At 54.8% G+C, this 18,511-nt stretch overlaps 1 protein-coding gene across 4 annotated transcripts in view; it reads right to left on the reverse strand.

Annotated features, from left to right (window-relative positions):
• The window catches only part of LOC144761258 (uncharacterized), a 221,637-nt gene extending 203,351 nt beyond the window's left edge, over positions 1 to 18,286 (reverse strand). For all 4 annotated transcript variants that reach the window (XM_078646741.1, XM_078646778.1, XM_078646836.1 and 1 more), the window contains exons 1-3: positions 18,179 to 18,286; positions 4,726 to 4,782; positions 4,459 to 4,578 (exon numbers count right to left, since the gene is read on the reverse strand). The gene's annotated coding sequence lies outside the window, so the exon portion shown is untranslated. The remainder of the gene's footprint in view (positions 1 to 4,458; positions 4,579 to 4,725; positions 4,783 to 18,178) is intronic.
• Between the last annotated feature and the right edge of the window lie 225 nt (positions 18,287 to 18,511).

The following is an 18,511-nucleotide window of genomic DNA, read 5'->3' on the forward strand; positions in this document are numbered from 1 at the left end:
TTGGCTCAGGAGTGGTTACTGTCCCATAGCCAAGAGGAAGCTTAGAGCAATGCAAAAAATTGACTACAATGCTATTGCCTTGGCTAAAGGGCAATTCTTTGCAGCTTGCATTGATTCTGCCAGGAATAACGCTAAAGAAATATTTGCCATAGCGGAGAGTTTTACGTCACCTCTGGCTCAAGCGAGTGTGACTCCATCTTCTCTCGCCTGGGTAACACGCTCTCTAGCTGTTTCAGAGATAAAATTCAGGCCATCCAGGCTACATTTCTTTCTGGTAATGGTTGCTGTGAGGGTCCTTTGGTGGTGCAACCTGCTGCTTCCACTTGCTCTCCATCAGCATTTAGAGCAGTCGACCCCCTGGAATCTCTTAAAATCCTCAGGGGGCTCAAGTCCAGTTCTCCTTCAGACTCTTATCCACCAGGCTTTTGGCAGCAGGTGCAGAGAGTGTACATACTAAGGTGAACTTCATCGTCAATCTGTCTCTTCAGACAGCGGCTGTTCGTCCAGGGTGGAAGCAGGCAAAGATTTTGCAGCTTCTTAAAAAAGCTTCTCTGGATCCCTTTAAACCGGGTAACTATCGGCCTACCTCCCTCCTTCCGGCTATTGCCAATGTCTGTGAAAAGGTGGTCAATAAACAACTTACAGAATATGTGGAGACTGAGGCACTTCTGCAACCTGCTCAATCAGGGTTTCGAGCCTCTCACAGCACTGAGCCAGTTTTAGTAGAGGTGGCTGAGGCTATCCGGGAGTGCCTCGGCACCGGCGGGAGGGCAGCACTAATCTTGCTGGACCTCTCAGCGGCGTTTGACACGGTCCCACATGCTCTTTTCTTGGCCTGACTAGCAGAGATTGGTGTGTCAGGAGCTGTTTGGGGTTGGCTTAGGTCTTTACTGGAGGAGCGGGTTGAGCAGATTTGGCTCCCTCCTTTCTCCTCCTCCCCTCAGCTGGTTACTTCTGGAGTCCCGCAGGTCTCCTCCCTTAGCCCTCTCTTCTTTAACATTTATGTTACACCATTGCTATATCTGGCAGAGGAGCTTGGGGCTAAGGTGATGGCCTATGCGGACGATATTCAGTTGTTGTTTACCTGGGACAAAACATCAGATTCCGTCTCAGTGGCGCAACAGTGCCTAGTTTCCATCTTTAAATGGCTGGCGGATGCACAGATCAAGTGCAATAAACAAAAGTCTGAGATTCTACTCTATGGGAGAATCACACCCAGACAGGGACAACCATACACCAAACAGGGAGAAACAAACACCAGACAGGGATATCCAAACCCCAGACAGGGACAACCACACACCAGACAGGGACATCTACATACCAGACAGGGACATCTACATACCAGACAGGGACAACCACACACCAGACAGGGACAACCACACACCAGACAGGGACAACCACACACCAGACAGGGACAGCCACACAGCAAACAGGGAGGGACAGCCACACACCAGACAGGGACAACCACACAGCAGACAGGTACAACTACACAGCAGACAGGGACAGCCACGTACCAGACAGGGACAACCACACACCAGACAGGGACAATCTCACCCCAGACAGGGACAACCACACACCAGACAGGGACATCCACATACCAGACAGGGACAACCACACACCAGACAGGGACAGCCACACAGCAAACAGGGACAGCCACACACCAGACAGGGACAACCACACACCAGACAGGGACAGCCACACACCAGACAGGGAGAAACAAACACCAGACAGGGACAACCACACCCCAGACAGGGACAACCACACACCAGACAGGCCCATCTACATACTAGACAGGGACAACCACACACCAGACAAGGAGAAACAAACACCAGACAGGGACAACCACACCCCAGACAGGGACAACAACACACCAGACAGGCCCATCTACGTAGTAGACAGGGACAACCACACACCAGACAGGGACAACCACACACCAGACAGGGAGAACCAAACACCAGACAGGGACAACCACACCCCAGACAGGTACAACCACACAGCAGACAGGGACCTCCACATACCAGACAGGGACAACCAGACACCAGACAGGGACAACCACACCCCAGAGAGGGACATCTACATACCAGACAGGGACAACCACACACCAGACAGGGACATCTACATACCAGACAGGGACAACCACACACCAGACAGGCACAACCACACACCAGACAGGCACAACCACACCCCAGACAGGCACAACCACACCCCAGACAGGCACAATCACACCCCAAACAGGGACAAGCACACACCAGACAGGGACATCTACATACCAGACAGGGTAACCACACACCAGACAGGGACAACCACACACCAGACAGGGAGAAACAAACATGAGACAGGGACAGCCACACCCCAGACAGGGACAACCACACACCAGACAGGGACATCCATATACCAGACAGGGACAGCCACACACCAGACAGGGACAGCCACACACCAGACAGGGACAGCCACACACCAGACAGGGACAATAACACACCAGACAGGGACAATAATACACCAGACATGGACAACCACATACCAGGCAGGAATAACCAGGCAGGGACAACCAGACAAGGACAACCACACACCAGACAGGGACAACCACACACCAGACATGGACAGCCACACACCCGGCAGGGAGAATAATATCCCAGACGGGGACAACCAAACACCACACAGGGACAGCCACACACCAGACAGGGACAGCCACACACCAGCCAGGGACAACCACACACCAGACAGGGCCAATTATACACCAGGCAGGGACAACGACACACCAGACAGGGACAACAATACACCAGACAGGGTCAACCGCATAACTGACAGTGACAACCATCCACCAGACAGAGGCAACGACGCACCAGAAATGGACAACAAAACACCAGAAAGGGACAACCACACACCAGACAGGGACAACCACACACCAGACAGACAACCAAACACTCAACAGGGACAACCACACACCAGAAAGGGACAACCACACACCAGAAAGGGACAACCACACACCAGACAGGGACAACCACACACCAGACAGGGACAACCACACACCAGACAGGGACAACCACACATCAGACAGACAACCACACACACCAGACAGGGAAAATCACACACCAGACAGGGACAACCACACACCAGACAGGGACACACCAGACAGGGACAACCACAGACCAGACAGAGACAACCACACACCAGACAGGGACAACCACACACCAGACAGGGACAACCACTCACACACCAGACAGGGACAACCACACCAAACAGGAACAACCACACTCCAGATAGGGACAACCACATGCCAGTCAGGGACAACCATACATCAGACATGAACAACCACACACCAGTCAGGGACAACTACATAGCAATGCAGAGCAGACAAATGCACACTCAGTAGCAAACGTGATGGTGTGTGTCCAGTTCACACTGCCTTAGAACACCTTTAACATACAGAAGCCTGTGTTTGAATTAACTCTCACGCAGCCTGCAAATTCCACTGTTCATTTGTTTCCAGGGACACACAGGCACTCTTGGGCACACACAGGTACAACACCCACAGGCACTCAAAGGCACTTACATGCAAACATGCACACATAGAGGCACACACAGGCACTCATAGGCACACAGAGACATACACAGGCGCTCACATGCATGCACAGGCACACACAGGCACTCATAGGTACACACAGGTATACACAAGCACGCATAGGCACACACAGCCACACATAGGCACACTCAGGCACTCATAGCCACACAGGCATGCCAGCCACACAGAGGCACACCAACTATTCACTCATAGGCTCACCCAGGCATACCAAGGCACATACTGGCACTAATAGGTACACACATGGGTACACTGATACACAGAGGCACACATATGCACACTCAGGCACTAATAGGCACATACAGGCACACAGAGTCACTTAGTCACTCACAGGGACACATAGCCATACCCAGCCATACAAGGACTCACACAGGCACACCGAGGCCCACATAGGCACTCAAAGACACACATATGCACACACAGGCAGTCATAGGCACAAAGGGACACACAGGAAGACACGGGCACGCCCAGTAACACATAAATACAAACACTCTTAGGCACACAGAGGCCCACACAGGTGTTAGGTACTCGTAGGGAAACACAGGCCCTCTGTCAGGACCGCTGGTCACCCTGTACATGAGGTCGGATCAGCTTGTTCCCTAACGAACTCCTGCTGGCCAAAAAGAAGGAGGAAATCAAAGAAGAACCCTGCTTGGTCCGAATTGTGGCAGATACGGAACTCTAAGATGGCCGCCGCGGTCTTGGCGAGTAGCGGTCTAGTGTTTAGTGAAACACCGGTGCGAGATTGTGGTGAGGCACGCACTCCTTAGCGAGTGCGCACTTCACTAAAGTCCAAACCAAGGAAGGTTCTGCGTTCCGTAGCTCATAGTTGGTAGAGTAGTAACATTTTACATAACGGCAACATTTTAGTGAAATACCTTTCGTGACAGCGCTTGACGAATTCAAGTGTGAAGAGTCGGAGAGTTCATGAGGAAAAAACTTCAGTTGGCTTCATCTCGTCGAGCCGCGACTCATCTGGTCCAGTGTTCTCACCTCAGCTATGGCGGCATTTCCAGAGAAAAGAAAACCAATAGACAAAAGAAGAAAAGCACGTTTAAGCTAAGTTACAGTTTGATAAAAGTTTACAAAATAAAGACTGTGAATGAAACAGGAATAGAGTTTATTTTTTCTCTTAATGAACTTACCTTGTTTATCGGAATAATTCTTCAGTGGCATTGTGGATACACTGTTCTTGACAGAATCTGAGGAAAGAAAAAGAATTACGTTGTTTTGCTATTTTCAGTAATAAGAAGAAATGGATTAAAAAAAGAATTAAAACAGTTAGTTCAAATCCTAAACTTAAAAAAAAAACTCTTAGTGGAATAAATAGAAGACTTCAATTAAACATAAAACTGATGTAGAGTTTTCAGACCAAGGGAAATATCAAGAAATACATCAGAAAAAAGAAGAGGGGCTGGTTAACAAGAGGACTAGGGTTTCCTTAGGTATCTTCAGCAAGTTGGTCACCTGTTGATTGACAGAAGAGCCAGATAGAAAACCCGAAGGTCCAGAACCAGTCTCTTCTATTGTTCTTTATTATTTTATCTATTCCCCCTTCCCCCTTTGGGGTTAATTAGAGTCATGATGTAATTCTGTCTCGGAGGAAATCTGGAAAGGGAGTTGGGAGCTAGCACCTTCTGTTCCCGTGCAAGTAATTGAAGACCAGCTGCTGGTTAGCCAGTTAGAACCCTGACACCCTCATAGTCATGCACAGTTACATCTCGTCAGGCACAGCCACTCACAGCCATTTATAGGACCACACAGTTCCATATAGGCACACATAGGCACTCATAGGCACATACAGGCACTCACAGGCACTGAAAGACACACATACAGGCACTCACAGGCACATACAGGCACTCACAGGCACACACAGGCACTCACAGGCACACACAGGCACACACATATGAATGCACAGGCATTCACAGACACGAACAGGTACTGGTGGACACACAGGCACACACAGTCACTCACATGCACTTAAAAGCACCCAAAAGCACAAATGGGCACACACAGGCATTTATTTGACCACACCGTCCCACATAGGCATACATTGGTACTCATAGGCACATACAGGCACTCACAGGCACTGAAAGGCACACATAAGCACACACAGGCACACTGATGCACTCACAGGCACACACATATGAAAGACACACATACAGGCACTCACAGGCACATACAGGCACTCACAGGCACACACAGGCACTCACATGCACACACATATGAATGCACAGGCATACACAGACACAAGCAGGCACTGGTAGACACACACAGGCAGCACACACAGTCACTCACATGCACTCAAAGGCATCCAAAAGCACAAATGGGCACACACAGGCATCCATAGGAACACACAGTCCCTTATAGACACACATAAGCACTCATGGGCATACAGAAGCCCTGATAGCTACACACAGCCACTCATAGAAACATACAGCCACTCACAGGAATACACAGGCAGTCATGGGCACGCACAGGCACTCATGGGCATGCACAGGCATTCATAGGCACATGCAGACACTCATAGGCACAAACAAGCACTCATGGGCACATACAGACACTCATAGACACAAACATGCACTCACATGCACAAACAAGCACTCATACGCACAAACAAACACTCACAGGCACAAACAAACACTCACAGGCACAAACAAGCACTCATACGCACAAACAAGCACTCATAGGCACATACAAGCACTCATACGCACAAACAAGCACTCATACGCACAAACAAGCACTCACAGGCACAAACAAGCACTCACAGGCACAAACAAGCACTCACAGGCACAAACAAGCACTCATAGGCACAAACAAGCACTCATAGGCACAAACAAACACTCATAGGCACAAACAAACACTCATACGCACAAACAAGCACTCACAGGCACAAACAAGCACTCATAGGCACAAACAAGCACTCATAGGCACAAACAAGCACTCATAGGCACTGTTGGACTTTGGCCCTTAGGGCAGGTTCACCCCTAGACTTTTTGCTTTAAATGGTGACCTGGCAATGGTGATTTTTGGGTTCTGCGCACTTTCACTGTGTCCCAGTGGAAAGTGCGCGCGCACTTTGAGTGCATGTGCTGAGCTAGGCCTGCCCGCCCATAGGAATGCATGGGGAATGTTTGTGTCCCTGATAGTTCCTGATGCGTGGGGTGTACAGGCTCGAGTTTGGTATGTGTGAACTCATGGGAGTGAATGCTGTGCAACGGTATGTGCGGCTTGTATGTGTCTAGTGGGGAAGTGTCATTCCTAGACATGGCTGTACGTGTGCTGTGAGGGTGCTGGCGTGTGATTGGCTGGAGCTGGCTGGCATGCCAGGCTCCAGGAAGTCTGGATGGGTCTGCCCGGTGGTGAGTGTGAGATTAGCATGAGTGTTGTGTGGGAGGAGTGTACCTGTGTCCTGGATGGGCTGGGTTTTCCCCACACAATGCTGGCTCCGCCCCCCTGTGGTGCGTCTAATGACCCAAGCCCTGCCAGTGAATAGAGAGGGTGGTTGAGGTAAACAGAGTACTCAAGAACCAGCTGCGACTGGTTCTGCCCCCACCCTGCACCTTCAGACAAAGGAATGTACTGTATAAAAATGGGGCTGTGTCCCCACAGAATTTGTTCTTTTCCAGGATCCTGAGGGGGCTGTTGCTGCTGCTGCTGGGCCAGAGGACCGCCACTTGGACTGTCTCCCTGCCTGGAGACCCAGTGTGCTGGCTCTGGGCCCAGCCTTGCCCCCTGCCTGCTCTGAGGTACTTTTGCTGGACTTGTGTTTCCCCTGAAGCGCCTGGAAGCGCTTTATTTTGTCTGCCAGCGCTGGAAGCGCTTTATTTTCCCATATAGCGCTGGGAGCGCTGTGTTAATTACCTTTAGCGCTTGGGAGCGCTTTGCCTGCCAGATCGAGTGCCCACCTCGATTGGAGTATTTATTTAAGAAAGCCGGTGCCCACCCGGCATTGCCCCGGTGATTTGCTGCTGTTTTTAAACTCGAGGGAGCCCTCGGTTTATTGAGCCCCCGCCTAGAAGTGCCGGAGACGGGCCGCCGCGCTGCCCGCAACGACCCGGAAGTGCTCCTGCCGGCCGGCCAATCTGAGCGCGGCCCGACAGAAGTCCCGCCCCCACAGCCGCGACCCGGAAGTCAGGCAGGCCGGGGGCAGGACAGAGAAGCAACCGGAAGCGGACGGGAGGCCACCCCGCGCTCCGGTGAGTAGAGAGAAGCCGGGAGCAGCCACAGCGTCCTGCCCGGGGCTCCCAAGTGTAGGGAGAGCCCCGGACCTTCCGCCAGCCCAGGAGAGAGAGAGGGGAGAAGTCTGCTGCGAGCCCCGAGGAGCGGGAGCTCTCGTGAAGCAGCCGCCTGCCAGACCGGTGAGTGGGACTCTGAGTGAGGCGGTTGGGGGGTGTGTCGGGCACGCTTTCGGTGCCGCCCCCGTGACCTGGGCCCCCTTCTCCCTTCCCGCGAGGAATTGTTGGTGAGCCCCGAGAGGCTCAGGGGCCCAAATGCCATTTTGAGTCCCCCGGGAGGGACTCCAACGCTAGTGCCGGGCCCAGAGAGGCTCGTGTGGGCATTGTTGGTTTGGAGCGCTGCGAGGCTCCCCAGAGGGCCGCCCCTGCCACAGTTGTTCTTAGAGCCCAGTGAGGCTCTGGAGGGCCACAGTCATTTCTTAGGGCCCGGAGAGAGGCTCCAGGCGCCAAAGTTGTGTTGAAGAGCCCAGAGAGGCTCAGGGGGACATTTTGTTTCTGCAGAGCCTCTGAGGCTCCCACATCGTGTTCGCCCCACCAGTGTTTTGAGAGCCCAGCGAGGTTCCCACATTGGCCCCATCGTTGTTCTTGAGCCCTGGCAGGCTCAAACATTGTTGCGCCAGTTGCCCAGCACTTTGTGGGCAACTGCTACGTAGGCCCCTGGACACTGGACACAGGGCGTCCTAGCCCCAACAAGGCCAGTTGGCCTAGGGACAGTCATAGGTGGTGACTTGTGAGTTTGGCGCAATTGATATTGTTTTTACACCTCTGAATGTATTGTTGATGCATCATGTGTTTTCCCTCCTTACACCTCTGAATGAATGTTATGCATTGCATCATGTGTTATGTTCTTACACCCCTACAGGTATTGTGATGTGTAGGTGGTTGTTTTCTCCCTAGTACAGGTGGTGCTAGTGAGGTCCTGGTTACCAGTGATTACTGGTTGTGTGATATTTTGTGCTAAAGTAATTTTACATTCAAAGTGCTATTTCTGAAAGTGTTACTTCTGATTCCTGACAGTGGTCCAGGTGGCCCTGTCTTGTACATATCCCCTGTAAATTCTGCCCGTGCCTCTGGCACATTGTAAAGTGTGTGTTTTATCTAATGTGTTTTGGTGTAATACAAAGGCTATTTTTATATAACCTTGTGTGGAGTTTCCTTTGTGGTGGGTCCTGGGTGTTGTTGCTGGGGTGCGTGTGCAAATACTTAACTTACATCGCCTCCAAGTTTAGCCTTGCTGCTCGCGCCACGTTACCTAGAGGGTGAGCAGGGGTTATCTTGGCGTGTAACTCCCTTGCCCTGACTTGGGAGTGGTGGTCTCTGACTGACTTTGGCGAAAGCCCTGGCCAGCCAGGGATCCCATTTCCAACATTGGCGGCAAGCGGTGAGGATAAGGATTTGTGTTTGCCTTGTACCTTAGTAGCAGCTGGCTGCACCACAAAACTCTGCATTTTAGATGACCACATTTTAGGGGATTGTATTTTTTTTGAAGTTTCATATTTTCTTCTCCTGAAGGTATCATTGTGCAATTGTGTCAGTACATTTGTCCCCCGCCCTGCGCCCAGAGTCGGTACCTGTGTCACTTGTGGTCAGGTTGAGGAATCAGGGGTGGTAGAAACTGCCTTACCAGTCCGAGGGGAGGGTTGGGTGTGGATGAATGGTGTGTGGCACTAGGCAAGTGAATAGGAGTTCTCTAGGGTAGAGAGCTTGCTGAGACCTTGTGAATTGTATACTCCTGTGTTAGCTCAGACCCCTCGGTTCCCTGTGTGATCTTGTCTCTAGAACGTCCTGCCAAGATGGAGCTTGTCTTTGATTTTAGTGATCTAGATACCTACAGTACGTGGGAGCTGGTAAGGTTCTGTGACGAGAGAGACATAGGGAGGGGTGAGTCAAACTGGTACGACCTTAGGGACCGCCTGGTCAGATGGCAAGAGGGTCAATGGGATCGTGAGCGCAGTGAGGAAAGGGTCTGGGCCCCACACCAGGAGGGTGGTGGGTCTGTGGGGAGCCCTGAAGATTCAGAAGAGGAGGAAGAAGATGACAGCACAGGGACGCCAGCAGATAGTGAGGACCCCATAGATAGGGAGTCCCTTGCTGGTTCCAGCGTAGGAGGCAGAGCCTCATCCCTTTCCCCAGAGGAGCTGGAAGATAGGAGGAGAGAAAGGGAGCACCAGCTGGCTTTAGAAAAGCTCAGGTTGGAGCATGCCCAGGCTATGGCGCAGCTGGAGCTTAGGAAGCAACAGCTAGAGACCGAGAGGGTCTTAGCGCAGGAAAGGATAGAGGAGGCTGAGAGGGCCTCCACCAGAGGCAAAGTAGCTCTGGAGGATAGACTATCCCCTGCGCGCAGTTTTAATTTTCTGGATTCCCCAGGGAGGGCTGAGTCCAGTGGTGGCAGCTATTTAGGCTTCAGTGCAGGAAGTCCCCCACCCCGTGCCCAACGTATGGTCCCTTGTTCCCAAGAGGAGGAGTTAAGGTTGAAGTTCAGGGGCAGTAGGAAACCGCCTCAACAGAAGTGGGTTTTTTTTGTGGATGACTGTTCTGATGCAATGTGGGATTGGCTGGCGGCTAGCTTGGATGATGAGAGAGACGGAGTACTGAATATGTTTCTCAAGGAGCAGTTGCTCAGTGTTGTTTGTCCAGAGTTGCGCCAGCACCTGTTGAAGTCTAAATCCCTTAGTCCTTGGGCGCTTGCTGAGGAAGCAGAGCGTTGGGAGAGTGATAAAGGTTCTCTAGAGTCATTAGGGAGTGACTCCAAAAGTAGTGGTTCAGGTATCTTCCAGCCCAGCGTGGTGGAAGAGGCTCAGTGTAGCCCAGCTAGGTCCCAGGATAGCGAGGAGGGTGTAGGGGCTCACTGCCTGGCTCAGTGGAGCAGGAGTGAGGGGGAGACCGAGGTTCCCCAGACACCCGAAGCCCTGCCTCAGGACTTGGATGGTTTCTGTAGGGAACACCAGGTTGGGGACCTAGGCTGTCCTGTTAGTCCATTTGAGGAGGATCTCCTAGTGAGTAGAGGACCTGGAGCGTCTGTAAACAGAGCTCCTGTGGTTTTAGAGGCTGGCAGTACCGCTCCGGTAGGGAGGGTACAGGAGTCCAGCGTGAGGAGTGATTGGGGGATGAGTTTCCCAGTGGATGCACCAGTGGACCAGGGACTAGCCAGTTGGGCTAGATCTTCTTGGGGGGACCCGGGTGGCGCCACTTCTGGTCTGGGGGATCGTCACGCACTGTCAGGTGGACAGGGGACGGGAGATCTGCGCCAGACAGACAGTCACACAACATATGTCTCATTTGTTAGCCTCAGGGGGATGGAGTGTAAGTCCCCAGAAGTCCTGGAGTGCCAGGCAATTGTTCCACCGAAGGTTTTAAACCAGAGGTTGGAAGGCCAGGTTCAGGATCAGCCTGACCTGAAGGGTAGGATGACTGTAACCAGTGTCCTGACCGGTTCTTCTTCCAGAGGAACTTCTCCAGGTGGGAGAGGGCAGACCTCTGGAAGGGGGTGCAGAGGGTGGGAGAGCCCACCTCTGACCCTGGTGCAACCTGAGGGGTTAAACCCTGGGTTGGAGTGGCGTTGTAAGGGTACCCCTCGCAGAGGGAGGAGGAACCCTAGAAGAAGAGGTAGGGGGAGGAGAGCCTTCCCTGAGACTCCTGGTCCACCTGAGGGTGTAGACCCTAGGCTGGAGAACCAGTGGCAGTCTAGTCCTGTCTTGCAGACAGGAAGAGTGGAAAATGGCCGCTATGTGCCAGGGGTTACTACCCCCCGCTCTGCGAATTGGCAAGGACCAGTGGCACCTGGGGGGCCCAGGGCCTGGTCCTGGCCGCGGACAACTTGGGAGTACCAGTGGGGTAGCCCAGTTGGTCCAGACAGTGTGTTGAGAAGGAATCCCATGGGTTCACCGTGGCGTAGAACAGGAGGGTATCCCTGCAGTTGCGGGCCCGCGTCCGTGTTCTATCGCCCCAAGCAGGGAAGTCCATCACGGTGGTGATTGGTCTACCCTGCGTTTTGGCTGGAAGGGGGTTGTGTTGGACTTTGGCCCTTAGGGCAGGTTCACCCCTAGACTTTTTGCTTTAAATGGTGACCTGGCAATGGTGATTTTTGGGTTCTGCGCACTTTCACTGTGTCCCAGTGGAAAGTGCGCGCGCACTTTGAGTGCATGTGCTGAGCTAGGCCTGTCCGCCCATAGGAATGCATGGGGAATGTATGTGTCCCTGGTAGTTCCTGATGCGTGGGGTGTACAGGCTCGAGTTTAGTATGTGTGAACTCGTGGGAGTGAATGCTGCGCAACGGTATGTGCGGCTTGTATGTGTCTAGTGGGGAAGTGTCATTCCTAGACATGGCTGTACGTGTGCTGTGAGGGTGCTGGCGTGTGATTGGCTGGAGCTGGCTGGCATGCCAGGCTCCAGGAAGTCTGGATGGGTCTGCCCGGTGGTGAGTGTGAGATTAGCATGAGTGATGTGTGGGAGGAGTGTACCTGTGTCCTGGATGGGCTGGGTTTTCCCCACACAATGCTGGCTCCGCCCCCCTGTGGTGCGTCTAATGACCCAAGCCCTGCCAGTGAATAGAGAGGGTGGTTGAGGTAAACAGAGTACTCAAGAACCAGCTGCGACTGGTTCTGCCCCCACCCTGCACCTTCAGACAAAGGAATGTACTGTATAAAAATGGGGCTGTGTCCCCACAGAAGTTGTTCTTTTCCAGGATCCTGAGGGGGCTGTTGCTGCTGGGCCAGAGGACCGCCACTTGGACTGTCTCCCTGCCTGGAGACCCAGTGTGCTGGCTCTGGGCCCAGCCTTGCCCCCTGCCTGCTCTGAGGTACTTTTGCTGGACTTGTGTTTCCCCTGAAGTGCCTGGAAGCACTTTATTTTGTCTGCCAGCGCTGGAAGCGCTTTATTTTCCCATATAGCGCTGGGAGCGCTGTGTTAATTACCTTTAGCGCTTGGGAGCGCTTTGCCTGCCAGATCGAGTGCCCACCTCGATTGGAGTATTTATTTAAGAAAGCCGGTGCCCACCCGGCATTGCCCCGGTGATTTGCTGCTGTTTTTAAACTCGAGGGAGCCCTCGGTTTATTGAGCCCCCGCCTAGAAGTGCCGGAGACGGGCCGCCGCGCTGCCCGCAACGACCCGGAAGTGCTCCTGCCGGCCGGCCAATCCGAGCGCGGCCCGACCGAAGTCCCGCCCCCACAGCCGCGACCCGGAAGTCAGGCAGGCCGGGGGCAGGACAGAGAAGCAACCGGAAGCGGACGGGAGGCCACCCCGCGCTCCGGTGAGTAGAGAGAAGCCGGGAGCAGCCACAGCGTCCTGCCCGGGGCTCCCAAGTGTAGGGAGAGCCCTGGACCTTCCGCCAGCCCAGGAGAGAGAGAGGGGAGAAGTCTGCTGCGAGCCCCGAGGAGCGGGAGCTCTCGTGAAGCAGCCGCCTGCCAGACCGGTGAGTGGGGCTCTGAGTGAGGCGGTTGGGGGGTGTGTCGGGCACGCTTTCGGTGCCGCCCCCGTGACCTGGGCCCCCTTCTCCCTTCCTGCGAGGAATTGTTGGTGAGCCCTGAGAGGCTCAGGGGCCCAAATGCCATTTCGAGTCCCCCGGGAGGGACTCCAACGCTAGTGACGGGCCCAGAGAGGCTCGTGTGGGCATTGTTGGTTTGGAGCGCTGCGAGGCTCCCCAGAGGGCCGCCCCTGCCACAGTTGTTCTTAGAGCCCAGTGAGGCTCTGGAGGGCCACAGTCATTTCTTAGGGCCCGGAGAGAGGCTCCAGGCGCCAAAGTTGTGTTGAAGAGCCCAGAGAGGCTCAGGGGGACATTTTGTTTCTGCAGAGCCTGTGAGGCTCCCACATCGTGTTCGCCCCACCAGTGTTTTGAGAGCCCAGCGAGGTTTCCACATTGGCCCCATTGTTGTTCTTGAGCCCTGGCAGGCTCAAACATTGTTGCGCCAGTTGCCCAGCACTTTGTGGGCAACTGCTACGTAGGCCCCTGGACACTGGACACAGGGCGTCCTAGCCCCAACAAGGCCAGTTGTCCTAGGGACAGTCACAGGTGGTGACTTGTGAGTTTGGCGCAATTGATATTGTTTTTACACCTCTGAATGTATTGTTGATGCATCATGTGTTTTCCCTCCTTACACCTCTGAATGAATGTTATGCATTGCATCATGTGTTATGTTCTTACACCCCTACAGGTATTGTGATGTGTAGGTGGTTGTTTTATCCCTAGTACAGGTGGTGCTAGTGAGGTCCTGGTTACCAGTGATTACTGGTTGTGTGATATTTTGTGCTAAAGTAATTTTACATTCAAAGTGCTATTTCTGAAAGTGTTACTTCTGATTCCTGACAGTGGTCCAGGTGGCCCTGTCTTGTACATATCCCCTGTAAATTCTGCCCGTGCCTCTGGCACATTGTAAAGTGTGTGTTTTATCTAATGTGTTTTGGTGTAATACAAAGGCTATTTTTATATAACCTTGTGTGGAGTTTCCTTTGTGGTGGGTCCTGGGTGTTGTTGCTGGGGTGCGTGCGCAAGTACTTAACTTACATCGCCTCCAAGTTTAGCCTTGCTGCTCGTGCCACGTTACCTAGAGGGTGAGCAGGGGTTATCTTGGTGTGTAACTCCCTTGCCCTGACTTGGGAGTGGTGGTCTCTGACTGACTTTGGCGAAAGCCCTGGCCAGCCAGGGATCCCATTTCCAACAGGCACAAACAAGCACTCATAGGCACAAACAAGCACTCATAGGCACAAACAAGCACTCATAGGCACAAACAAGCACTCATATGCACTGCTGTTCAAAGACACAAGGACGGAACGGAAACATCAATAAAAAGCCGGGAAACACATTCTTGGTAAAAGGAAATATGAAATGAAACCAGAACAGTGTTGTATAAAAGAATATAAAGAGCAGAAGATTAACGGCTTTCACATTGCACCATTCCTGAGTTACCTATAATTATGCGGTGACATTGTATTATGAATATGTGGATAAATGAACTGAAATGCAAGAGAGTGCCTTTGGGAGTCAGTGGGAGGGGGCAGAGTGAGGAGGAGTCGAGCTAAGAGGGGGGGGACCCACAAAAGCAAATGTTTCCATCATAACGCACACACTGCAGCAAGAGGAAGATGAGCGAAGATGAAGAGCAGTAGCCACCCAACAACGGAGCCATATAATGAAATAAATATCACAGAAAACATTTCAGAAGTGAGACGTCACTCAGGCTCTCGGTGCACGCGTCAGATGCATTGACACAGGTGTGAGATGTGCACTTTACGATTGTAATAAAGGAAGGATGCAGAGAACCTGCAGTGACTGCCGCGATCCAAGGAGGAAGAGAGGCAGAGGACAAGGGAAAGAAGCACCTGGATACCCTCACGAGTGACAAGAAGCGCTCTATGAATCCACAAATCTACAGATTGATTGAAAGAAGCTGCCGGGACCAGCATCAGCCACCAGAGGACAAGGGAAAGAAGCACCTGGATACCCTCACGGGTGACAAGAAGCGCTCTATGAATCTACAAATCGATTGATTGAAAGAAGCTGCCGGGACCAGCATCAGCCGCCAGAGGACAAGGGAACAAGCAAACTCCAACCGACTCGTCGCAGCATTCACCACCCGAATGAAGGCCTGGGTCCTGTCTGGACAGTCCTGCACTATAGCGCTGCGGTGCCGCCCTCGAGGCACATATGTGCTTTACACACAACCAGAACATGAGATGGAGCCGGCTGCAAGAAGAGAATAATTCAGTGAGCAAGAGAAAGAAAGAGCCCTGAGAGATAAAGAGAGTAGTGAGAGACAGGGCAGGATACAGACAGAGAACCTGAGAGAGGGAGAGAGAGAGAGAGAGGGAGCGAGAAGTGAAAGAGGGATAGATAGAGGGGGCGAGAGAGGGAGAGAGATGGGGGAGAAAGAGGGAGGGTGGGAGAGAGAGAGAGAGATGGGGAGAGAAAGAGAGAGAGAGAGAGAGAGATAGAGGAGAGAAAGAGGGAGGGAGAGATAGAAGGGGAGAGGGAGGGAGAGAGAGAGAGAGAGAGGGGAGGGGGCAGGAGGGAGACAGAGACCCTGAGAGGGCTCACCGAGGCCCAGAAGCACCCGCTGCGCCCACCGAAGGACTCACCGAGGCCCAGAAGCACCAGCTGCGCCCACCGAAGGACTCACCGCAGCTGCGCCCCAAAGGACTCACCGAGGCCCAAAAGCAGCAGCTGCGCCCCAAAGGACTCACCGAGGCCCAAAAGCACCAGCTGCGCCCACCGAAGGACTCACCGAGGCCCAAAAGCACCAGCTGCGCCCACCGAAGGACTCACCGAGCCCCAAAAGCACCTGCTGCGCCCACCGAAGGACTCACCGAGCCCCAAAAGCACCTGCTGCGCCCAACGAAGGACTCACCGAGGCCCAAAAGCACCTGCTGCGCCCAACGAAGGACTCACCGAGGCCCAAAAGCACCAGCTGCAGCCACCGAAGGACTCACCGAGGCCCAAAAGCACCAGCTGCGCCCACCGAAGGACTCACCGAGGCCCAGAAGCAGCAGCTGCGCCCACGGAAGGACTCACCGAGGCCCAGAAGCAGCAGCTGCGCCCACCGAAGGACTCACCGAGGCCCAGAAGCAGCAGCTGCGCCCACCGAAGGACTCACCGAGGCCCAGAAGCAGCAGCTGCGCCCACGGAAGGACTCACCGAGGCCCAGAAGCAGCAGCTGCGCCCACCGAAGGACTCATTGCTGCACCCCTTCTCGCCGCTGGAGCAAGCTGGCAACAGCAGGCTGGAGATTCTGTGTCAAGGCTGCCTGCAGCCACAAGGGGCCGAGGGCACGGCGTCGCAAGGCACGACGACACCACAAACCCCTTTGTTAGAGCTCAGTGACCGCGATCCTGCCCCTGTGAGTCGCTCCCTTCAAGTCGCCATCGCGGGGTCTCCGTCCCACTGGAGCTGCAATACCCCACCCCCTCCCCCCCCTCTCCCCCCTTTGCCGCAGCACCCCCCTCCCCAGCAGGTGCACTTACCACTCACAATCACGGAAGGGCGAGAGGTGTCAGGGGGTCCCACAGTGGTTTATCCTCAGGTCCAGGCCCTCAGAATATTAGGCCCAGGAGGGCCCGGACCGAGCGGGCTTCAGGGCAGGATGGACGGGCGGGGGGCTGGCGACCACCACCTCCCCAGGGCGCTGGACTGTAGGGGGTGTGAGGGGTGGGAGGGGTGTGTGGGGTGTGAGGGCTGGCAGAACCGTCCTGGTGTCAGGGGTCACACCTTGGTGTATCCTCAGCTCCAGGCCCTCAGAATATTAGGCCCAGGAGGGCCCGGACCGAGCGGGCTTCAGAGCAGGAGGGACGGGGCGGGGGGCTGGCGACCACCAACACCTACCCTGTGGGGTGTGAGGGGTGGGTGGAGGCCCCTAAGACTGAGAGCTCCGAGGGGCTCCACATGGGCTCGGATGAATCTCCCCCGCACACTCCACAGGCCAGGCAACCGACCCCCGGGACAGCCTTAATGAGAATGGCACCGGGTGCAGAGCCTCTCTGCCCCCCCCCCCCGCCCCCCCACACCCACACCCAACCCACGGAACACCTGCTAGAGGAGGGCGGGCGCCCCATACCACCGACCCCCGCAGTCTCCCCCGCACACTCCACATACCAGGCAACCGACCCCCGGGCACTGCGAATCTAATGGCCAGATGAAACCGCAGACAGTCTTAACGAGCCTGGCACCAGCTGCAGAGCCCCCCCCCCCCCCCCCCGACACCCAACCCACGGACCACCTGCTAGAGGAGGGTGGGCGACCCAAACCACCAACCCCCGCAGCCGATCCGCAAACCCACAAAATGACAGACCCCCCCCCCCCCCAATGCACGTGCGACAGAAACAACCGCAATATGCCCTACACAACAGCTCCCCCCGCCACCCCCACACTGCAACCACCGACTCAAGGCCCCCCCCCCCCATCAGCAGGCGCTGCGGCTGCTGCTGTCAGTCTTGGCGCTATGCGCCCCCACCCCGTCTGAGTTTATCAGTGAGACACGTGGCCGCCCTAGAGAGGAGCTTGCGCCTCGAGGTTGAGGCATGGCAGAGAGCGCTGCACAAGAGGGGGGGTCAGTGACTCACCCGAGCCCTCCTCGGTCCGTGCCCCCTCTCCCGGCTCTTGGGAGCGCCCTCTGTGCCAGGTTAGCGGCAGCTTCACGGCGCTAGAGTGCGGAGCGCCTGGACACACGGCGGTGAGACCGGAGTGAAGGAGGTGGGGGAGGGGGTGGGGAGGATCTCAGTCACCTGAGACCTCCTCGGTCAGTGCCCCCTCTCCCGGGGGTCCTCTCTCTTGCCCCTCAGTAGATGCGGGTCAGTAAATACAAGCTCATTCAAGGCGCTAGTGTGCAGAGCGCCCGAGCTGGAGTGGAGGGGACGGGGGTTTGTGGTCACTCACCAGTGCCGGACGGCCAGCGCCCCCTCTCCCGGGGGTCCTCTCAGTAGATCCGGGTCTGCGAATAGAAGCTGCTTCAAGGCGCTAGAGTGCAGGGCCTCTGGACACCAGGGCGGCGGAGGCCGGAGTGAAGGGGGGGGGGGGGGGTCGCAAGGCTGCTCACCCAGGACAGGAGGGCTGAGGGGAGGAGGAGGAGGAGGGGCTCTGCTGTCAGCCCTTGAGGGGCCCGGACAGGTGTGGACACTGAAACGGCCAATCACAGAGCGGGGAGTGCTATTCCCCCCCCCCCCCCCCAAGAGAGACGGCCCCGCCTCTCCCCATTCACAGCAGACTGAG

This window comes from Lissotriton helveticus, chromosome 1_1 (assembly GCF_964261635.1).
Source record: "Lissotriton helveticus chromosome 1_1, aLisHel1.1, whole genome shotgun sequence".
Lineage (NCBI taxonomy): Eukaryota > Metazoa > Chordata > Amphibia > Caudata > Salamandridae > Lissotriton > Lissotriton helveticus.